This window comes from Salmo salar, chromosome 23 (assembly GCF_965601325.2).
Source record: "Salmo salar chromosome 23, fSalSal1, whole genome shotgun sequence".
NCBI lineage: Eukaryota > Metazoa > Chordata > Actinopteri > Salmoniformes > Salmonidae > Salmo > Salmo salar.
Genome location: NC_138313.1, coordinates 49,354,244 through 49,377,500, shown reverse-complemented (window position 1 = coordinate 49,377,500; position 23,257 = coordinate 49,354,244). Strand labels below are relative to the sequence as shown.

The 23,257-nt window shown below is 45.6% G+C and overlaps 1 long non-coding RNA gene across 1 annotated transcript; it reads right to left on the bottom strand.

The window, feature by feature from the left end:
• Positions 1–1,634: 1,634 nt before the first annotated feature.
• On the bottom strand, positions 1,635–2,636 carry LOC145863065 (uncharacterized). The gene is made up of 2 exons (XR_014382397.1): positions 2,311–2,636; positions 1,635–1,983 (listed from the first exon to the last, which is right to left on the bottom strand). It is a non-coding gene; the product is annotated as an uncharacterized LOC145863065 (long non-coding RNA).
• Positions 2,637–23,257: the final 20,621 nt, after the last annotated feature.

Here is a 23,257-nt window from a genome sequence, read left to right as displayed (position 1 = left end):
TATAGCTGAGCTGGTTAAACTGTAGTAGGGTCCACATAGATACTAGTCATGCTGGTGTAGTCTATAGCTGAGCTGGTTAAACTGTAGTAGGGTCCACATAGATACTAGTCATGCTGGTGTAGTCTATAGCTGAGCTGGTTAAACTGTAGTAGGGTCCACATAGATACTAGTCATGCTGGTGTAGTCTATAGCTGAGCTGGTTAAACTGTAGTAGGGTCCACATAGATACTAGTCATGCTGGTGGTGATGGTCCCCAGATGTGATGATTCATTCTACTCTGTTTTATCTACAATGTTTTAATCTTGTACATTTCCATGAATCATGATGTATGGTGTTGATGTATATTGGTTGTCATTCAGAACCATTGATATGTTTTCTCAATTGGTCAAGTTTTCCATAGTGGCTTTGAACAGATAGTAACTAAACTATATGGACTGGTTTCCTGGACATGGAACAGATAGTAACTAAACTATATGGACTGGTTTCCTGGACATGGAACAGATAGTAACTAAACTATATGGACTGGTTTCCTGGACATGGAACAGATTAAGTGTGAAAAAACAATGTTCAATGTAGATGTCCAGGAAACCGGCCCTAAATGTGTCATCTTTCATCCTCCCATACTGCTCAGTCCAGCAACATTAAACCTGTCCAGCAGGTGGTGATATTGACCAAACAATAAAACCAGCAGATATCTTGACTTGCCACTCAGTATATCAGTAATGTTCAGAATAGTACTTTAATATCATTGGAGATTGATGGTCTTTTTAATCCACTATCCAGAGTCAGGAACAGATGAAGTTAGGTCTGCTACTGTTCAGTGATTAAATATGATTTATGGTGATGGGAAATAAAAAATACAACACTAAACTTCATCTAGTAATAGTTTTCCTTTGTATTTATTCCAAGGTGTGTCTTTAACTTGTAAATGGATTGTGTGGAGGTGAGCTAGTGGTGTGGGTGAATATTCCAGTTGTGTTTAGGCATCTTCATGTCTGACATCCCCCAGTTCTGTTCAGACTTCCTCTCATTGAACTGGGTCACATTCTAAATGGTGACTTTGTATTGATAGTCCATACTGGACCTAACTGTGGTTAACCAGACTGGAGGGGTTCTGATCACATATTCCCTCATCTCCACAACTTTACCTGATGTTCTCTCTCCCTCTCTCTCTCTCAGATAGCAGACAACCTCAATATGGTTTCATTCCTGTAGTTATCAGAACACATGGGATGTGTCCCAATTATCTCCTTTCTCTCTAAGTGTGAACTTGTCCACTTCCCTTCATGTATTTAAAAGGAAATGACTGGTATATGTAAACTCCCTCTACCCCATGTCAACACCAATCCAATGCTTTTACATTTGTGAGGAGTAGAGAAGGAAAGCTACACTTCAGGAGGAAGGAGAGATTATTGGGACGCCCCCATGGAGAGATGATAGAGGGATGTGAAAGAGGAGAGAGGTAATGGTTGTACTCTCCCATGGAGAGATGATAGAGGGATGTGAAAGAGGAGAGAGGTAATTGTTGTAATCCCCCATGGAGAGATGATAGAGGGATGTGAAAGAGGAGAGAGGTAATGGTTGTACTCCCCCATGGAGAGATGATAGAGGGATGTGAAAGAGGAGAGAGATAATGGTTGGACTGGACTTATTTATTCTCACATTACTGACTTATTCTGTTTCAATAACATAATTACAATACACAAACTAATTACATTCAAGGAATTATTGTATTAAAGTAAATCTGTATTAAAATTCACCATAAAATGTACAGTTCATTCCATAGCTTAACATTGGAAATGCTCCCTCCCTCCTATAAAAGTCATTGACGTGTTGGATGAGATAGGACCCTGCCTTCACCTGGGGATATTTGTTGGACCCATCACAACAGGTGATGAAGGCCTCCTCGTCCAGCTGCACAAAGAAAGCCAGGGACTGCAGTGTGCTCCAGTCTCCAGCAGGGGGCAGTAAAACCCTATGGACCTGAAAGGGAAAGTGAGGAGTAAAAATCAAAGGTGAATTTACATTGATGTTTCCACGGAGACCTGAGTCATATTCACTAGGCACCAAACTGAAGAAAATCAACTGAAACAGGGAGGGACTAACTGAGCAAGAAATGTTTTCGATGTTTGTACTTTTAGTACATTTCCATTGATTCCATTTCAACAATCTCAATCAACCACTGCTTATTAAGTATTCAACATTATTTTAAATAGTATTTGAACGCAGGTCTGTTTCCACATGCAATAAGCCTGTAACGTCTTGTACGATCTCAGGTAAAGGTGTTTCAAATGGAAGGGCAAGTCTCACCACTGAGAGGAAAACATCACTGGTCCACCTCTGCATCAGGTCAGCTATGTTGATCAGTACTGTCCCAGGGATGCTGGGAGCAGAGATGAACTCCCCTGACCTGGTACCACCTATGGAGTTGTCATTTTAATATCAGTTTAACCCCATTACTGCTATAACACACATCAACCATGTTAATAGAATGAAATGGATCCAGGTTCCATTTATTCTACAATAGATTTCATCACAGGTCACTTGGTAAGTTTGTTAATATCATCATCATTATCATCATCAACAAATGTATTTATAAACCCTTTTGACATCAGCCGATGTCACAAAGTGTTGTACAGAAAGTCTATGTTATGGAAAGAGCAGGTGTCCTTAATGGTTTGTACACTCAGTATATGTTGTGTCTACAAGCTCATTCCCACAGAAAACTGCAGAGGGAAGCAGTACCACCCAGTCAACCATCAGACTCCATTGTGAGACGCCTCACAGAGGATATTCAACCATCATTGCAAATCCAAGATGTCAATATCAACAAGGTGCTGATCAGTAAAGAGAAGAGAGACTAACATTCTAGAATGCTCCCTTTTTTCTGCACGGTTCTCACAGTGAAAACAACAGGATTACAAGAGTGTTCTACGCTTTCTTCATTTGATCCAATTCAAAGTTGACAATTATTTTATGGGATGAGAATTAAGTGGAGTGACTAATCTTAGCTGGTCTGAGAAAACTGATGAGACTTCTCTCCTTTATGTATACATTGGGCCATTTAAAAAGACACCAATCTGTAGAATCTCTTCTCACAGTCAGTGCAGTGATGAGGCTTCTCTCAAGTGTGTATCCGTTGGTGTGTTTTTACATTGCCCAATAGGGAGAAACTCTTGCCACATTAAGAGAAGAAGTAAGGCTTCTCTCCTCTGTGTGTTCTCTGATGACCCTTTTAGTTCAGCTGTTGATAAAAAACTAAATCTACAGTCAGATCAGTGATAAGGCTTCTCTCCTTTCTGATTACCTTGGTGTCTTTTTAACTGGGCCAGTCGAGAGAAACTCTTTCCACAGTCAGAGCAGGACTAAGGCTTCTCTCCCGTGTGTATATGTTCATGTCTTTTTAAGTTTTCCAGTAGAGAGAAACTCTTTCCACAGTCAGAGCAGGAGTAAGGTTTCACTCCTGTATGTATATGTCTCCAAAGTGGTCTGAAATCAAGATGACTGCAGGTCTCAATCCCAAACTAATGGGGGGAAATGTCTCCATCTAATAAGATGGTATTTAGAGGTATCGAAAAAAAATAGTTGGACAAACTTTACTATTGGGGAGAACAAATTCTATTAACATACATACAGTGCATTCGGAAAGTATTCAGACCCCTTCCCTTTTTCCACATTTTGTTACGTTACAGCCTTATTCTAAAATTGATTAAATAAATAATTTTCCTCATCAATCTACACACTACCCCATAATGACATCACACTACCCCATAATGACGTCACACTACCCCATAATGACGTCACACTACCCCATAATGACGTCACACTACCCCATAATGACGTCACACTACCCCATAATGACAAAGCAAAACAGATTTTTAGAATATTTTGCAAATGTATGAAAATTAAATTTATATATATATACACTGCTCAAAAAAATAAAGGGAACACTTAAACAACACAATGTAACTCCAAGTCAATCACACTTCTGTGAAATCAAACTTAAGTCTATTAGGGGGGGGACCCGGGTGGGCGCCTCACCCTCGGTGGAGGCTCTGGCCCCGGGCGTGTTCTTTCCCCCGCCTCCACCTTAGCCCTACCCCTCTGGCCCGGGCTGGACCACTGTGGAGCGGCATGCTCAGGCTCCGGAGCTGAGCCGTCGACCGGAACAAGATTGGGCACCGGTGGACCGGACACGGGCCGTGCCGGACTGGGAACACGCACCACTGGCTTGGTGCGGGCAGCAGGAACGGGCCGGGCCGGACTGGGAACACGCACCACTGGCTTGGTGCGGGGAGCAGGAACGGGCTGAACAGGACTGTGGACATGCACCGTGGGCTTGGTGCGGGGAACAGGAACGGGCCGGACAGGACTATGGACACGCACCGTGGGCTTGGTGCGGGGAACAGGAACGGGCCGGACAGGACTGTGGACACGCACCGTGGGCTTGGTGCGGGGAACAGGGATGGGCCGGACAGGACTGGGGACACGCACCACTGACCTGGTGCGGGGAGCAGGGACGGGCCGGGCCGGACTGGGAACACGCACCACTGGCTTGGTGCGGGGAGCAGGGACGGGCCGGGCCGGACTGGGAACACGCACCACTGGCTTGGTGCGGGGAGCAGGAACGGGCCGGGCCAGACTGGGGATAGGCACCACTGACTTGGTGCGGCGAGCAGGGACGGGCCAGGCCGGACTGGGAACACGCACCACTGGCTTGGTGCGGGGAGCAGGAACGGGCCGGGCCGGACTGGGGACACGCACCACTGACTTGGTACGGGGAGCAGGGACGGGCCGGGCCGGACTGGGAACACGCACCACTGGCTTGGTGCGGGGAGCAGGAACGGGCCGGGCCGGACTGGGGACACGCACCGCTGACTTGGTGCGGGGAGCAGGGACGGGCCGGGCCGGACTGGGAACACGCACCACTGGCTTCAATCAACCGCCTCATCTTCGTCTCCTCCTCCGCCGTCATCCCCCACGAGAGCAGTGGTCTGGGCTCTTATACTGCCCTTCCGGACCACCCCATTAGCCCCCCCAAAACATTTTCTTGGGGGTGTCTTCCGGGCCTCCTCGACCGCCGCCTGCGACTCCATCCACCGGCTGGCATTACCTCCTCGACCTGGGAATCCTTCCGCCAGGGTCCTTTCCCCGACATGATCTCCTCCCAGGTCCAGAACTCCTTCCACTCGCGAGCCCATCTCTCGTGCTCCTTATCCTCCCGCTGCTTGGTCCTGGTTTGGTGGGGTGTTCTGTAACGATCGTCGTCGGGTGATGAGGAAGCGGACCAAAGCGCAGCTGGGAGCGAACACATGTTTATTCTTCACACTGAAATAAACACGTACACAAAACCAAGAAAATGCCGATACGTTAACTGCTCAAAACACAAAGAGGCAACACCCCACAAACAGCGTGGGGGAAAAAGGAACTTAAATGTGATCCCAATCAGAGACAACTAGCGACAGCTGTCTCTGATTGGGAATCGACAGAACCCAACATAGAAATAAACCACATAGAGCTAACACCAGGCTATAACGCAAACATAGAAAACAAACCAAGGAAAAATACCCAACATGACACACCCTGACCCAAAATACCCGAGTTCACCTGGTCAGAGTGTGACAGTCCAGACAACATGGTCACATGTAATGGTTTTGACATCATATACACAACATATATATTGAATACTCAGATACTGCTCAACAGAGACAATAAGAGCACAACCCTTATATACGGTGACTGTATATTGATATTGTAGTTTGTCCCTTTAGGGCACCTGTAACGCCCCCCCTGCTTATGTACATTGGAATCCTTGGAATGTTTTGTCCTGTGATGAAACAATGGCCACGTTAGTTTCTACTCCCGTCTCCTTAGTTACTGTCCTTCTATTAGTTGTAGAAGTAATACAGCGTGTTCTACAACACTGACCTGTTGTGGTTCCACTATGTGGATCAATGATCAATAACCAGTATTCATTATGTATGTTACCATGTATCATACATGTCATCTACATGTTTCTACTTTAAACACATTTTATTACTGTAGGGTCTCTACATCCTTATATAGCAGACAGACCAGTTTAACATCTATAGTTTTACCAAACGGTTAAGTGATTCATCATTAAGCTCAGTTGGATTAACCTGTTTAGGATAGGGGGCAGTATTGACACGGCTGGATAAAAAACATACCCGATTTAATCTGGTTACCACTCCAACCCAGTAACTAGAATATGCATATACTTATTACATATGGATAGAAAACACCCTAAAGTTTCTAAAACTGTTTGAATGGTGTCTGTGAGTATAACAGAACTCAAATGGCAGGTCAAAACCTGAGAGATTCCTTTACAGGAAGTGGCCTGTCTGACCATTTCTTGAACTTGTTTTCCATCTCTATCATTTACTAAGGATCTCTGCTCTAACGTGACACTTCCCACGTCGTCCATAGGCGCTCAGAGCCCGGGAAAAAACAGAATGTCGTCATCCCAGCCCCAGGCTGAAACACATTATCGCCTTTCTCAAGTGGCCGATCAAGGGACACTGGCTTATGCGCGTGACCCCGACCGCCCCCGCCTTTGGGATTTTTTCCTCTGTTTGCCGAAAAGGAGATTCCCTGTCGGAATATTATCGCTTTTCTACGAGAAAAATGTCGTAAAAATTGATTTTAAACAGCGGTTGACATGCTTCGAAGTACGGTAATGGAATACTTAGAATTTTATTGTCACGAATTGCGCCATGCGCGCGACACTTCTTTACTATTTCGGATAGTGTCTGGAACGCACGAACAAAACGCCGCTATTCGGATATAACGATGGATTATTTTGGACCAAACCAACATTTGTTATTGAAGTAGCAGTCCTGGGTGTGTATTCTGACGAAGACAACAAAAGGTAATCAAACTTTTATAATAGTAAATATGATTATGGTGAGTGCTAAACTTGCCGGGTGTCTAAATAGCGAGCCCGTGATGCCTGGGCTATGTACTTAGAATATTGCAAAATGTGCTTTCACCAAAAAGCTATTTTAAAATCGGACATATCGAGTGCATAGAGGAGGTCTGTATCTATAATTCTTAAAATAATTGTTATGCTTTTTGTGAACGTTTATCGTGAGTAATTTAGTAAAATGTTAGCGAATTCCCCGGAAGTTTGCGGGGGGTATGCTAGTTCTGAACGTCACATGCTAATGTAAAAAGCTGGTTTTTGATATAAATATGAACTTGATTGAACAAAACATGCATGTATTGTATAACATAATGTCCTAGGGTTGTCATCTGATGAAGATCATCAAAGGTGAGTGCTGCATTTAGCTGTCTTCTGGGTTTTGGTGACATTATATGCTGGCTTGAAAAATGGGTGTCTGATTATTTCTGGCTTGGTACTCTGCTGACATAATCTAATGTTTTGCTTTCGTTGTAAAGCCTTTTTGAAATCGGACAGTGTGGTTAGATTAACGAGAGTCTTGTCTTTAAATGGCTGTAAAATAGTCATATGTTTGAGAAATTGAAGTAATAGGATTTTTAAGGTTTTGAAAATCGCGCCACAGGATAGCAGTGGCTGTTACGTAGGTGGGACGAATTCGTCCCGCCTAGCCTAGAGAGGTTAACGGACCATCTTGTTATTGCTCCATCCAAAGACTGATATGTCAGAGAAACTAGGTTGTATATCTAAAGTAGTAGTTAGAGGGGTATTGGGTATATCCATATTTAGCCTATTACGGGTCTGAGGTATCCACATCATCTCCAGTGTTGGTTGTTACAACCATGGCATTGTCAGCTATACCCTTGAGCTATCTACTTGTTACCCTATCAACTGCCACGATCCTGTCTGCAGAGGATCAGCTACCAGTCTCTGCTACTTCATTACCCAACACATATGGGTATCTAGCAATTAGGCCTAGTATGGCAGTAACCAAACATGCAGCCTTTACAACCTGACCTTGGAATGTTGGCACTACAACTGAGACTGTGGATGCCAGTGGTGATATGGCCACGGCCCTTAATTTCCTTACACCTCACACAGAGGCCAAGATCAAGGATGTTACCACCGAGCCTCTTTCTACTACTTTCACTTCAGTCCCAAGGATTAAGGCTCTTCCCAACCGCACTGCTACACCTCTGCAACTTGTATGTCCAAACTCGAATCCTCACCACTTTATGACCACTAGCTGGCTTATCTTGACAGAGGAGGACATAATGTACAGGTTATATCGCATCGAGCAACGGGGCCATGTCTCCAAATAGAAGGACTGGTTCAATATACAGTCAGGGATGAAGGTTACCCATAACGTAACAAGTAAAGACACCTTAATGATATATGGTGACACGTGCAACCACACTGCAACCTACCAGTGTAAGAGGTCGGCTAGAGTGGGCTACATCAATGAAGTGCACAGTTTCTCTGTTTCAAATTGCACCGTTGCGAGGAAAGTACACATTGGATCCCATGTTAATGTTTTTGCCCATGTTAATGTGTTTGCCCCTGTAAACACATCACCACGTCTGACAGCAGCCAGTTTCCCACTGGCTATAGGACCTATAGTGTGGTTCATCTCTATTTATTAACCTTGCTAGCTTCAACTCCCGTATCCTGCATAAGATACCACCTGCGTCCCTGACTTGTACATTTACATCTTGTTAGGACTCCACTCGGGAGACATAGAATGGCTTCTGCTAAACCTCCTAATGCCAGAAACAGAGCCCCTGCTAAGGTTACTGGTGTACCACCGAACCCGCTACCCTTGATCCCCGAGCATAACAAATATGTCTACAAGCCAGCCCCGATGAATTCCTTCGTACATGACATCGTAACGAGAGCACGTGCCAATAAGGTGAAGATTGAGATCCCTACGACCAAGTACGGCACTGTCAAACTGGTGCATGTCCTGTGCGCCGCTTCAGATGCCAACGTCTGGAGCCCGAATGTGAGAAAGCCTTGGTGAATAGTCTCCCCTTGAGAGAACACCACAAAGCCTTCCTCTCACACAACATGTTTGTGACCGTGATCGGCGCTGTGGTTGCCAGAGCTCTAGAACAAGCAACCAGGACTTGTGAAGACACTCTGGACCTGCTTGCCGATCGCTACTATGTGAGAAGCATTGCGTGTCACGACTCTAGCAAGACAAGTGCAATTGAAGCAGCTGCGTACTCTGGTATCATGGCCGTACACATGGACAAGGAAGCCGCGGCTGTAAACAAGAAGAAACGGATCCTGCTCAACAAACGTTACAGAGGTAACCAGACCGAAGAAGTAGTGCAAGCATGCTCACTGGAGAAGCTGTATATTGACAACACGGATGACATGTCAGCCATGGCAAACATTGGATTCAAGCACCATTATGAGAAGAACCCCCATCACCCTGAGCACTTTCATCAGGATGAGATCGACGATATGAACCTGGTGGAAGCAATCGTCGATGGCTTGGCCTGTATATTCGAAAGAAACACGGCACACACAAATGTGAAAACCTGGCTGGACATGTACAATGTCGAGAGGTTTAAGGGTCAGAATAAGGACCTTGCCGTGAACATCATATAGGCTCTCGGGATGTATATCACGGCCGCAGATTATACAACCCTGCAGACCTTCAGGGGCTCCATATTCTCTATCATTGGAAAATCTATCCCATGGTCCCGTGTGACGATGACGGAATGCTGCAATCACAAAAGGGAGCCCGATAACCCTTTAACCAGGCGTGATTTTGCACCATGTTTTGTAACTAACAACTAACCTCACAGATGATTTGTTTACTTGTTCTGTGTAACCTTTGAATCTTTATTGAACCAGATATGCTGTTCACCTATGTTATTTGTGGCATGTATATGCATTTAAGTTAGTTTATACAATGCTTTGTACAATGAATAAAGAAATTGTGACTCAATGTAGACCTGTGACATGTCTTTATTCCTTTCTGTGTTGGTAGTCCCATTGAGTACATATCATTTCCTACTGCTAGTGGGGAATAGCCGTAGTTGCTATGTCACAGCCCCTGACACACTAACAGAGTACAAGGACAATTCCAAGTCCTGAGGCAACACACATCGTCCCTCAGACATTCACAAGTCTATCTGAACCAGAGGTTATTGCCATTAGGCTTGGTCGGCTGTGTAGCTCGAGGTCGGAAGGGCTAGTCGTTGCTTGATGCAACTGGTAAAATGAAATATCCAAAATGGTTATAAAGGGTGAGGATGTGAACTAGATCTTACACTCAACATCACCTGGTCTGATGATATTGAAATGGAACCCCTTAATGGATATTGTCAACAAGCACAGTCTTGTACTGTAACTGCAACAACAACAACAGTTACTCAGATCAAGTCCAGGAGGAAACAGCACCTTGTCCCCCGTATGCTGTTCAGGTACGAGCAAGACTGCACTCCGTTCACCCCTTTGGATCGCCACGTGTTCAAATTTCCAAAATTAGACTTTGGTATGCCAGAGATGGGTAAGGTTGAACTGGAGCGAGCCTTGGTGGACCAATTGTCTCTGCACAGTACAAACACTGCAAACGAGACAGGGGTGGATCACCCTAATCCACAGGAGCTAACCAATGATACCTTCACCGACAACCAGAACCATCGGTTAGCGGCCGTTAGCTGGTTTGCTAACATGATACCGGTCGACATGATCTACACCCAGAAGCACCACTCTGTCTTTATGCCGGCTGTGAATGTCATGGACCGATACATAACCACCTGTGTAGACCTCGGAGAGGACCTGTATCAGCTGCTGACAAACATCTCTAACATCCGAGCTGCATGCCTATCGCTCTCGATTAAGATGCATAGTGTGAACACAATTTGTAATCTAAAGGGAATTGTCAAGCACAGGGACTGGGTAAACAAGGCATGTGTTACAGAATCTTCCAGATTCAACGTGTACATCTTGTCAGATGTACAAGGGATAGAAGAGGCCGAGAAGTGGATAATTACCAAATTGAAAGGATCCGTTTTCCCCGCACACAGTAAAAACATGATCAGTATACTGTGCAAGTATCTCATCCTGGAACATGTTCGAGAACACACGTCCCGTACCCTGTCACCTATCCATGTGCTGAATGAAAGTGTCAAACTGGTAGCTGCCAAGCTGTTCTCTAAATGTGCATTGGACATTAGGTTGTTACGCTTCAAGAGTTGGAAGTGCATCGCTGTATGCTGCCTGCTCGGAATGATCACGGTGTGCATTATGGATCCCAAGGAGGGACTCCGGCTGGAAAGCAGTTTGATGTCGCTGTTGGAAAAGCTTAAGCCTGGCGAGTTCACACAAAAGGATCTGTGTGGCCTTAGTGAGATGTTGACTCAGGGCTGTGTGGTATGCAGCAGTTCCTTTGTCAACCCTGATGTGTGCAAGACTCTACGTAAGATATCATCTGCGTCTTGCGCCAAGTGTAGGAAGACCACTCTCGTAAAGGGAAATTATGATGACCATTGGACTAGGCAAACAAAGGGAAAGGGGGTATCTAATAGTAAAGTGGCACGGTTCATCATTGACAACTCTGTTCATCATTGACAACATGACAGTTACCACATACAAGCAAGGCACCTTCGACAAAATACCAGCCAAGTTCACTGTCCTCAATGACAACAAGACAAGGGTCCTGACTAACGATCCATCTAAACGTTCATCCCAGTGGAACGTTGACATTAACAGGGCTCCGGGCAGCCGAGCGGAAATGTAGGAAAACTCGCCTCCCTGCGGACCTGGCATCCTTTCACTCCCTCCTCTCTACATTTTCCTCTTCTGTCTCTGCTGCTAAAGCCACTTTCTACCACTCTAAATTCCAAGCATCTGCCTCTAACCCTAGGAAGCTCTTTGCTACCTTCTCCTCCCTCCTGAATCCTCCTCCCCCTCCCCCCCCTCCTCCCTCTCTGCGGATGACTTCGTCAACCATTTTGAAAATAAGTTTGACGACATCTGATCCTCGTTTGCTAAGTCAAACGACACCGCTGGTCCTGCTCACACTGCCCTACCCTGTGCTCTGACCTCTTTCTCCCCTCTCTCTCCAGATGAAATCTCGCGTCTTGTGACGGCCGGCCGCCCAACAACCTGCCCACTTGACCCTATCCCCTCCTCTCTTCTCCAGACCATTTCCGGAGACCTTCTCCCCTACCTCACCTCGCTCATCAACTCATCCTTGACCGCTGGCTACGTCCCTTCCATCTTCAAGAGAGCGAGAGTTGCACTCCTTCTGAAAAAACCTACACTCGATCCCTCCGATGTCAACAACTACAGACCAGTATCCCTTCTTTCTTTTCTCTCCAAAACTCTTGAACGTGCCGTCCTTGGCCAGCTCTCTTGCTATCTCTCTCAGAATGACCTTCTTGATCCTAATCAGTCAGGTTTCAAGACTGGGCATTCAACTGAGACTGCTCTTCTCTGTGTCACGGAGGCTCTCCGCACTGCTAAAGCTAACTCTCTCTCCTCTGCTCTCATCCTTCTAGACCTATCTGCTGCCTTTGATACTGTGAACCATCAGATCCTCCTCTCCACCCTCTCCGAGCTGGGCATCTCCGGCGCGGCCCACGCTTGGATTGCGTCCTACCTGACAGGTCGCTCCTACCAGGTGGCGTGGCGAGAATCTGTCTCCGCACCACGTGCTCTCACCACTGGTGTCCCCCAGGGCTCTGTTCTAGGCCCTCTCCTATTCTCGCTATACACCAAGTCTCTTGGCTCTGTCATATCCTCACATGGTCTCTCCTATCATTGCTATGCAGACGACACACAATTAATCTTCTCCTTTCCCCCTTCTGACAACCAGGTGGCGAATCGCATCTCTGCATGTCTGGCAGACATATCAGTGTGGATGACGGATCACCACCTCAAGCTGAACCTCGGCAAGACGGAGCTGCTCTTCCTCCCGGGGAAGGACTGCCCGTTCCATGATCTCGCCATCACGGTTGACAACTCCCTTGTGTCCTCCTCCCAGAGTGCTAAGAGCCTCGGCGTGACCCTGGACAACACCCTGTCGTTCTCCACTAACATCAAGGCGGTTACCCGATCCTGTAGGTTCATGCTCTACAACATTCGCAGAGTACGACCCTGCCTCACACAGGAAGCGGCGCAGGTCCTAATCCAGGCACTTGTCATCTCCCGCCTGGATTACTGCAACTCGCTGTTGGCTGGGCTCCCTGCCTGTGCCACTAAACCCCTACAACTCTTCCAGAACGCCGCAGCCCGTCTGGTGTTCAACCTTCCCAAGTTCTCTCACGTCACCCCGCTCCTCCGCTCTCTCCACTGGCTTCCAGTTGAAGCTCGCATCCGCTACAAGACCATGGTGCATGCCTACGGAGCTGTGAGGGGAACGGCACCTCCGTACCTTCAGGCTCTGATCAGGCCCTTCACCCAAAGAAGGGCACTGCGTTCATCCACCTCTGGCCTGCTCGCATCACTACCTCTGAGGAAGCACAGTTCCCGCTCAGCCCAGTCAAAACTGTTCGCTGCTCTGGCACCCCAATGGTGGAACAAGCTCCCTCACGACGCCAGGACAGCGGAGTCAATCACCACCTTCCGGAGACACCTGAAACCCCACCTCTAAGGAATACCTGGGATAGGATAAAGTAATCCTTCTACCCCCCCCCCCCCCCCTTAAACGATTTAGATGCACTATTGTAAAGTGGTTGTTCCACTGGATATTATAAGGTGAATGCACCAATTTGTAAGTCACTCTGGATAAGAGCGTCTGCTAAATGTCTTAAATGTAAATGTAAATTAACGGTGGCTCCTGTATCAAGATAGCTGGCACAGACACAGTTCCTTTCAATCGAACCCTATCTGTGTATGATGACGACAACAGGCAGGCTCTCATCAATGTCTTAGCCTTCATGATGTCAAACAGTCTCTGGGCATCGGACAGCGCAAAAGGAGCTTTAGACATTCTAGTTGCTTCTGCCCGAGGGGAGTTTCAATTCACATGCGGCCTGTGTTCAACAATAGGTCTTGCCAGGGTTATCATGCGACCCAGTGGAATATCATCCTTTTCTTTTCCCCAGTGTGCAGACAGTTACGTCTGCATACCTTCTCATCACCTCAACACTGACAAGGACTATGATGCTCTCAGAAATGTCCTAGCTCTTTTGCGATCTGCCTGCCTTGACGACCTTGGGATTCTCCACAGAGTCACTCAGGAGATGGCAATGGCAAGCCCGCGAGCCTTCCAAGACCTCGACTGTACATTTTTAGCCCTTGTCATGTAGTCCATCAACTCTCGTATATTGGAGAAGTGTAGATTGGCCCCACATCAAAACCCAGACCTGTCGAACATCACTTTGTATCCCTTTCCTTTCCCTGTTACAATGTCAAAGAGGTATCCAGAGCAGTGTTCATCCATGTAACATATTGCTGCAGCAGGATTGCTTTTTCCATTTGCATACTTTTTAGGTTGTTTAACAAGGCAGTGTGCTCACATGACCCTGAGGACCTTCCATTTGGTGACTGCCCAAAAGACAGTCCCCACCATGCACTCCTTAGTGACTGTATCATGGCATGCATCTCTTCCACTACACGTATGCAAGGGAACTCACTTTGACCACCAGGTATGGATCTCGGTCTAGCCATCAGGTACCCTCCTGGGTATTTTGCAATAATGTCCTCTATAATGTTTGCAGGTTGACTGTATTCACATTTTAGGAAGTCGGTACATTTGTAACGACCTCCTATGACATATATGCCGAATGAGATAATAACATAATCATCTGTCTTCATCATACATGAACACACTCCTCCGGGCACCGCTCCACAGTATTCCGATATGGCAAAAGCTCCAGCATTCACATCGGGTCTATTCAGAAAAGATGTACTTTGTTGCTCAGACACAGAACCCCACCAGTTGTCACCCAGTGACTCTACATTCCAGCCATTTCCAATAGACACTTGCTGTTCTTCCCCGTGCTGAGACAGGCTAAGTGTGTTCATATCCTAGGAACAGACCTTGCTATTTAACTTCTCTAGGGCCACAGGATTCCACTGGCTGTTACGTAGGTGGGACGATTTCGTCCCGCCTACGTAACAGCCAGTGGAATCCTGTGGCGCGTTATTCAAATACCTTAGAAATGCTATTACTTCAATTTCTCAAACATATCCTCTAACAGCCACTTGCAGCCTGTGGCGCGATTTTCAAAACCTTAAAAATCCTATTACTTCAATTTCTCAAACATATGACTATTTTACAGCTATTTAAAGACAAGACTCTCGTTAATCTAACCACACTGTCCGATTTCAAAAAGGCTTTACAACGAAAGCAAAACATTAGATTATGTCAGCAGAGTACCAAGCCAGAAATAATCAGACACCCATTTTTCAAGCCAGCATATAATGTCACCAAAACCCAGAAGACAGCTAAATGCAACACTCACCTTTGATGATCTTCATCAGATGACAACCCTAGGACATTATGTTATACAATACATGCATGTTTTGTTCAATAAAGTTCATATTTATATCAAAAACCAGCTTTTTACATTAGCATGTGACGTTCAGAACTAGCATACCCCCCGCAAACTTCCGGGGAATTCGCTAACATTTTACTAAATTACTCACGATAAACGTTCACAAAAAGCATAACAATTATTTTAAGAATTATAGATACAGACCTCCTCTATGCACTCGATATGTCCGATTTTAAAATAGCTTTTTGGTGAAAGCACATTTTGCAATATTCTAAGTACATAGCCCAGGCATCACGGGCTCGCTATTTAGACACCCAGCCAGTTTAGCACTCACCAAAGTCAGATTTACTATAAGAAAAATGTTATTACCTTTGGTGTTCTTCGTCAGAATGCACTCCCAGGACTTCTACTTCAATAACAAATGTTGGTTTGGTCCCAAATAATCCATAGTTATGTTCAAATATCGGCGTTTTGTTCGTGCGTTCAAGACACTATCCGAAAGGGTAAATAAGGGTTACGAGCATGGCGCATTTCGTGACAAAAAAATTCTAAATATTCCATTACCGTACTTCGAAGCATGTCAACCGCTGTTTAAAATCCATTTTTATGCCATTTTTCTCGTAAAAAAAGCGAACATATTCCGACCGGGAATCTGCATTTAGGTAAACAGATGAAAGAAAATAAAGCATGAGGTCGACTCGGGCACACGCCTAAGCCCATAGTACTCTGATCGGCCACTTGCCAAAAGCGATAATGTGTTTCAGCCAGAGGCTGCCTCGATATCGTTCAGCTTTTTCCCGGGCTCTGAGAGCCTATGGGAGCCGTAGGAAGTGTCACGTTAGAGCAAAGATCCTCAGTCTTCAATAAAAAGAGCCCAGATGAACAACAACTTGTCAGACAGGCCACTTCCCATATAGAATCCTCTCAGGTTTTTGCCTGCCATATGAGTTCTGTTATACTCACAGACACCATTCAAACAGTTTTAGAAACTTTAGGGTGTTTTCTATCCAAAGCCAATACTTATATGCATATTCTAGTTACTGGGCAGGAGTAGTAACCAGATTAAATCGGGTACGTTTTTTATCCAGCCGTGTCAATACTGCCCCCTATCCCCAACAGGTTAAGAGGGCTGGCTCCCAGGTGCCTGCCTCTCTGGACTACTTGCACACTGCCTTGGTTGAGGACACTCTCGGGAGGATGTACATGATATGCAGAGGTAACACACACAGAAATGTAGTCAGAGACCCGAAAGGAACATTCACCAAGGAAGGATATCCCATCTTTGTGGCAGGAGTCCCTGGGTCCGAAGAAGTTGCGGACATAACAGGGCCCTTCGTTAAAGACAGGAGAGTCAAGTTGGAGTATGAAAACAGTTGCTGGGTCTACTGTCACGTAGCTAAGGAGACCTACGTGGCTCCCAGTCACAACCTAGACGACAAGGGTGCTCTGTCTTCGATTTACGTAAAGGTCAGGGGGCTGTCGGCCTTCAAAAGTATGCGCTCCCCTTGTGATTCTGCCGTGACGGACACCTTCATATCCTGCGTGATGAGGGGAGACTGTGTCAAACTGGAGACTGACATGGTATCCTGCTTTTCAACCTCTCCCTGGCACCAGCTCAAGGCCGGAGATGTAATCTTATACCTGGAGAGGGAACCGATCCTGGACGATGTCGGGCAGTGGTTAGACTTACATCGAGCTAGCCCCTTCCTCACCTCTTACAGAGTGGACGATGTTATAACCTTGAAGCTGGACTCTGGGTTCTCTGCTGTCTCTACGACACTGGTCCACGTACAGGGCTACGGGTCTGCGTCGAGCGACACCATCACAGTGAGAACACTGTACAAGGACTGGAAATACTGCATGAACCACATGTTCTCGCGCAAGGAAGCCATCCTCAGAGACCTGTTAGCGTGCAAAGCATCGCAACTCATCTCGTCCAAGATGGCAGCCGGGTTATTTCCTTGGAGCAGTCTCATCAAATCAGCAAAGAACAAGCACTTTAGTCAACAAACGCTGGATCGCTTGAAGGTAGCCAACTCCAGTGTTAAGCATACAAGCAAGGCACCTTCGACAAAATACCAGCCAAGTTCACTGTCCTCAATGACAACAAGACAAGGGTCCTGACTAACGATCCATCTAAACGTTCATCCCAGTGGAACGTTGACATTAACGGTGGCTCCTGTATCAAGATAGCTGGCACAGACACAGTTCCTTTCAATCGAACCCTATCTGTGTATGATGACGACAACAGGCAGGCTCTCATCAATGTCTTAGCCTTCATGATGTCAAACAGTCTCTGGGCATCGGACAGCGCAAAAGGAGCTTTAGACATTCTAGTTGCTTCTGCCCGAGGGGAGTTTCAATTCACATGCCGCACAGGTGTTCAACAATAGGTCTTGCCAGGGTTATCATGGGACCCAGTGGAATATCATCCTTTTCTTTTCCCCAGTGTGCAGACAGTTACGTCTGCATACCTTCTCATCACCTCAGCACTGACAAGGACTATGATGCTCTCAGAAATGTCCTAGCTCTTTTGCGATCTGCCTGCCTTGACGACCTTGGGATTCTCCACAGAGTCACTCAGGAGATGGCCAAGACCTCGACTGTACATTTTTAGCCAGTTGAATCCTGTGGCGCGATTTTCAAAACCTTTGAAATGCTATTACTTCAATTTTTCAAACATATGACTATTTCACAGCATTTTAAAGACAAGACTCTCCTTTATCTAACCACACTGTCCGATTTCAAAAAGGCTTTACAGCGAAAGCAAAACATTAGATTATGTCAGCAGAGTACACAGCCAGAAATAATCAGACACCCATTTTTCAAGCTAGCATATAATGTCACAAAAACCCAGAAGACAGCTAAATGCAGCACTAACCTTTGATGATCTTCATCAGATGACACACCTAGGACATTATGTTATACAAAACATGCATTTTTTGTTCAATCAAGTTCATATTTATATCAAAAAACAGCTTTTTACATTAGCATGTGACGTTCAGAAAAAGCATACCCCCGCAAACTTCCGGGGAATTTACTAACAATTTACTAAATTACTCACGATAAACGTTCACAAAAAGCATAACAATTATTTTAAGAATTATAGATACATTACTCCTCTATGCACTCGATATGTCCGATTTTAAAATAGCTTTTCGGATGAAGCACATTTTGCAATATTCTGAGTAGATAGCCCGGCATCACAGGGCTAGCTATTTAGACACCCGGCAAGTTTAGCCTTCACCAAAATCCCATTTACTATAACAAAAATGGTCTTACCTTTCCTGTTCTTCGTCAGAATGCACTCCCAGGACTTCTACTTCAATAACAAATGTTGGTTTGGTCCCAAATAATCCATCGTTATATCCAAACAGCGTTGTTTTGTTCGTGAGTTCTAGACACTATCCGAAATGGTAAATAACGGTCGTGCGCATGGCGCATTTCGTGACAAAAAAATTCTAAATATTCCATTACCGTACTTCGAAGCATGTCAACCGCTGTTTAAAATCAATTTTTATGCCATTATTCTCGTAAAAAAGCGATAATATTCCGACCGGGAATCTGCAATTAGCTAAACAGCCGAAGGAAAATACTGCACGGGGTCGAATCGGGCACGCGCCTAATTCCATTGTCCTCTGATGGGCCACTTGGAAAAGGCGATAATGTGTTTCAGCCTGAGGCTGCCTCGTCATCGTTCAGGTTTTTCCCGGGCTCTGAGAGCCTATTGGAGGCCTAGGAAATGTCACGTTACAGCTAAGATCCTGACTCTTCAATACACAGAAGCAAGAACAACAACACCTTGTCAGACAGGCCACTTCCTGCATGAAACCTTCTCAGGTTTTTGCCTGCCATAGGAGTTCTGTTATACTCACAGACACCATTCAAACAGTTTTAGAAACTTTAGGGTGTTTTCTATCCAAAGCCAATAATTATATGCATATTCTAGTTACTGGGCAGGAGTCGTAACCAGATTAAATCGGGTACGTTTTTTATCCGGATGTGAAAATACTGCCCCCTAGCCCAAAGAAGTTAAAGGATTGGTATAACTTTTACTATGGTTCGACATGTGTATAGGTTAACAGCAATTGTGTGATATGTACAGGTGGACTATGTTATACAGTAATGTTTCACAAATATATTGAATAAAGGCACAAGACACATCTCCCTGACTGATCATTCATTTGGTTTATTCATGTGAAGACAAACTCAATGCTAGCTGGAATGGCATTATACAATAATTATACAATAGCTTAGTATGTTATGAAAAGAGTTCACTATTCATATCTATAGCCTTGTGCTGAGCACATCGGACCCTCTTGTGTCCTTTGATCATAGTCCATCCTTGTCATTGTCTCCACTCACTTTAAGGGGAAGGTCGTGGCACAAAAAGTACATTCTTAGCACTTGTCATGTGGTCCATCAACTCTCGTATATTTGAGAAGTGTAGATTGGCCCCATATCGAAACCCAGACCTGTCGAACATCACTTTGTGTCCCTTGCCTTTCCCTGTTACAATGTCAAAGAGGTATCCAGAGCAGTGTTCATCCATGTAACATATTGCTGCAGCAGGATAGCTTTTTTCCATTTGCATACTTTTTAGGTTGTTTAACAAGGCAGTGTGCTCACATTACCCTGAGGACCTTCCATTTGGTGACTGCCCAAAAGACAGTCCCCACCATGCACTCTTTAGTGACTGTATCATGGTATGCATCTCTTCCACTACACATATGCAAGGGAACTCACTTTGACCACCAGGTATGGATCTCGGTCTAGCCATCAGGTACCCTCCTGGGTATTTTGCAATCATGTCCTCTATAATGTTTGCAGGTTGACTGTATTCCCATTTTAGGAAGTCGGTACATTTGTAACGGCCTCCTATGACATATATGGCGAATGAGATAATAACATAATCATCTGTCTTCATCATACATGAACACACTCCTCCGGGCACCGCTCCACAGTATTCCGATATGGCAAAAGCTCCAGCATTCACATCGGGTCATTTGTTGCTCAGACACAGAACCCCACCAGTTGTCACCCAGTGACTCTACAAATGAAAGCCATGATCTATCCAATAGAGGCCAGTTTCCATATGTCACTTCCATTCCAGCCATTTCCAATAGACACTTGCTGTTCTTCCCAGTGCTGAGACAGGCTAAGTGTGTTCATATCCTAGGAACAGACCTTGCTATTTAACTGCTTTCCTGTGATAGTTGGTTGGGTAAACACCCGGGGGTTGGGTTTATCCAAGGCTTGCTTGGGATTCATCCAAGGCTTGCTTGGATGAATACCCCAGAGCTGGAAGAGAGAGAGAGAGAGCCACATTATGCTAAGTGGTAAATGGGTTGCTAAGCACCCCTAGGTTGAATACACACGAGCGGTTGAGTAACAGTCCACAGATGAATAACCAAGATATTGTGCCATGAAGGGACTCGTGTTAGATAATACAGACACGGCTGAATGAGCAGGCCCAGCCATAATCACTTTCTGAATGAGCAGGGCAGAGTTGATAACACGACCTCGGAAAAGGAACAGGGGGGAGAAGAAAAACGCTTGCTTTGTTTTTTCTATCTTTTTATCTCGTGTGAAGTATTTGGCTTTCCTTATGTGTGGGTTTGAAGTTCCACACCCAGAGAAAAGGGGGATGGTTGGGATATATTTAATTAAACTAGGTGTGGTTCATAGCTTATGAATACATTCATGTTATTAAACATAACAGGTTTGTATTGTATTGACATAGATTGAGCAACCTATAATAGAAGTGACTAACTGGAGGGTTGGTCATAGGGGCTAGTCTGTATGGACCGTTTGAGACTGGGTTGATCGCCACTTGTCTCCACTGGTCTCCTCCTTCTCCCTCTTGTTACATCCATCGTGCTCATGCACAGGTCCTGTGCTGTAGGAAAGGGTCTTAGTACAAAGGACACTTTTACAACCGTTGTCATATGGTCCAGCAAACTTGTCATTGAGTTAAAGTGTATATCTGTATCAAGCACAAACCCCGAATTATCAAACGTGACCTTGTATGGTTGTCCTTTTGCTGTTACAATTTCAAAGAGGTATCCACATTCCTCTTCATCCATATAACAGATCGCTGCAGCTGGCTTGGGGTATTCGTCTTCCATCTTTATTAGGTCCTGTATAACTTCAATGTGCTTTGATGACCTTGGGGAACTGCCCGTTGAAAGCCCCCCCACCTCCCTGCATCTCACCAGAGTAGGCCGTGATGGCAATAGCTTCTACAGTGACTTCGGGTCTATTTAGGGATGATATTAGCTGCTCTTTAGAGACGGAACCCCACCACTTCTGAGGCCAGTTGCCATATTTCCTTTACTTAGAGACACGGAGTGAGTCGAATTGTCTTCTCCCCACATAGGCCATCTTCTAATCAGTAACCTAGTTTGCTATGTGTGTGTGTGTGTGTGTGTGTGTGTGTGTGTGTGTGTGTGTGTGTGTGTGTGTGTGTGTGTGTGTGTGTGTGTGTGTGTGTGTGTGTGTGTGTGTGTGTGTGTGTGTGTGTGTGTGTGTGTGAGGCATCAGTGTCTCCGGAAGGGAATAAATAGTGCAGCAAACACCAGACTCCCAGCAGGTAACAGTAAACAGACACATTGAAAGCAATGAATAAGCTTAAACCATTTGATAAAGCACACACACACACACACATCGCCGTCCTGTAGATACGACTCCTGAGTTGAAATGGTATCAGCGCTTTCGGCTGAGTCGACCGTTGAATATGATGTGTAGAAAGAATGGTTTCCAGGGTCCCCATCTGCCATAGTAGCGACTTAGATGTAATCAAAGGCACGTATAGATAGAGAACCCTGCCCTGTTGCACAAGAAGGACACCATTTACACAGTCCACTGAAGTGTGTATATGCACACATGCAAATGGCACTCGGTACATAAGCACACATCTGTCAATACCACATAAACCGATCCCAGAGAGGCCCGAGTCTACAGGCAGTTTGCTGAGATACACTTAGCGCCTCCAGTCCTCACACACTCAGGGGGTAATATCAGTCCATTAGCCTGACACACAAAAAGAACACCACGTTGGTTAGATAGGTTTCAACAGAGCCATTGCCAACCTCTGAAAAGCTCTCTGACAGCAACTCTCTTTGCTCTCTAATCAAACTCTTAGGACAACCTAAGCTTAGCCCCTATCCTCGTAACTCCATCGAACACCTCAGGATACCACAGACTGCACTTTCACTAAGGCTATGGCAGGCTGGTACGACTGCCTCCTCTTGAAGGACAGGACCCTGACAGATTACGAGAAGGAAAAGCTGGACCGTGTGAACGTGAGAGCCGGCAGCGCCGAAGGCGGCCATGTGACGATAGGCCCAAGGGACAGTCTCTTCACCGGACCCATGTATGTGCCGTTAACGCACTACCACCATCTCGACGCCCTATTAGCCATCATGGCGTGCTACGTCTCCCCGAGAGTGAAAAGTTTGTACGATTATCCCGTGAGACATGTTCACATTGAACCAGGGCAGCTGCTCCATCACGCATCACAATCCCCTGTCAAGTCAACGTGGAGAGGAGAAGAGTAAGCAAAGTATAGATACGATAAGGGTAAAAGAGAATATTACCATCCTATTCACACTACACCCACAAGTGGAAAGACACTGGTCCACCCTGGACTTGGTCCCCCCCATAGCCTTATGCGGCCAGGGACCACAGCCAGCCCTCAAGACATGGACTCCACCGCTAGCTACCAAGACCTGAGGTTCATTTCAAAGCATTACACATTCACTGTACAGCATGTATGCACTATGGTGATGACAAAGAATATGAATAAAAAGCTCAACAGCCGTTCTCACAGTTCAGTGCCATGTTGTTACATTGACTATTCATCTCTACCCCTACA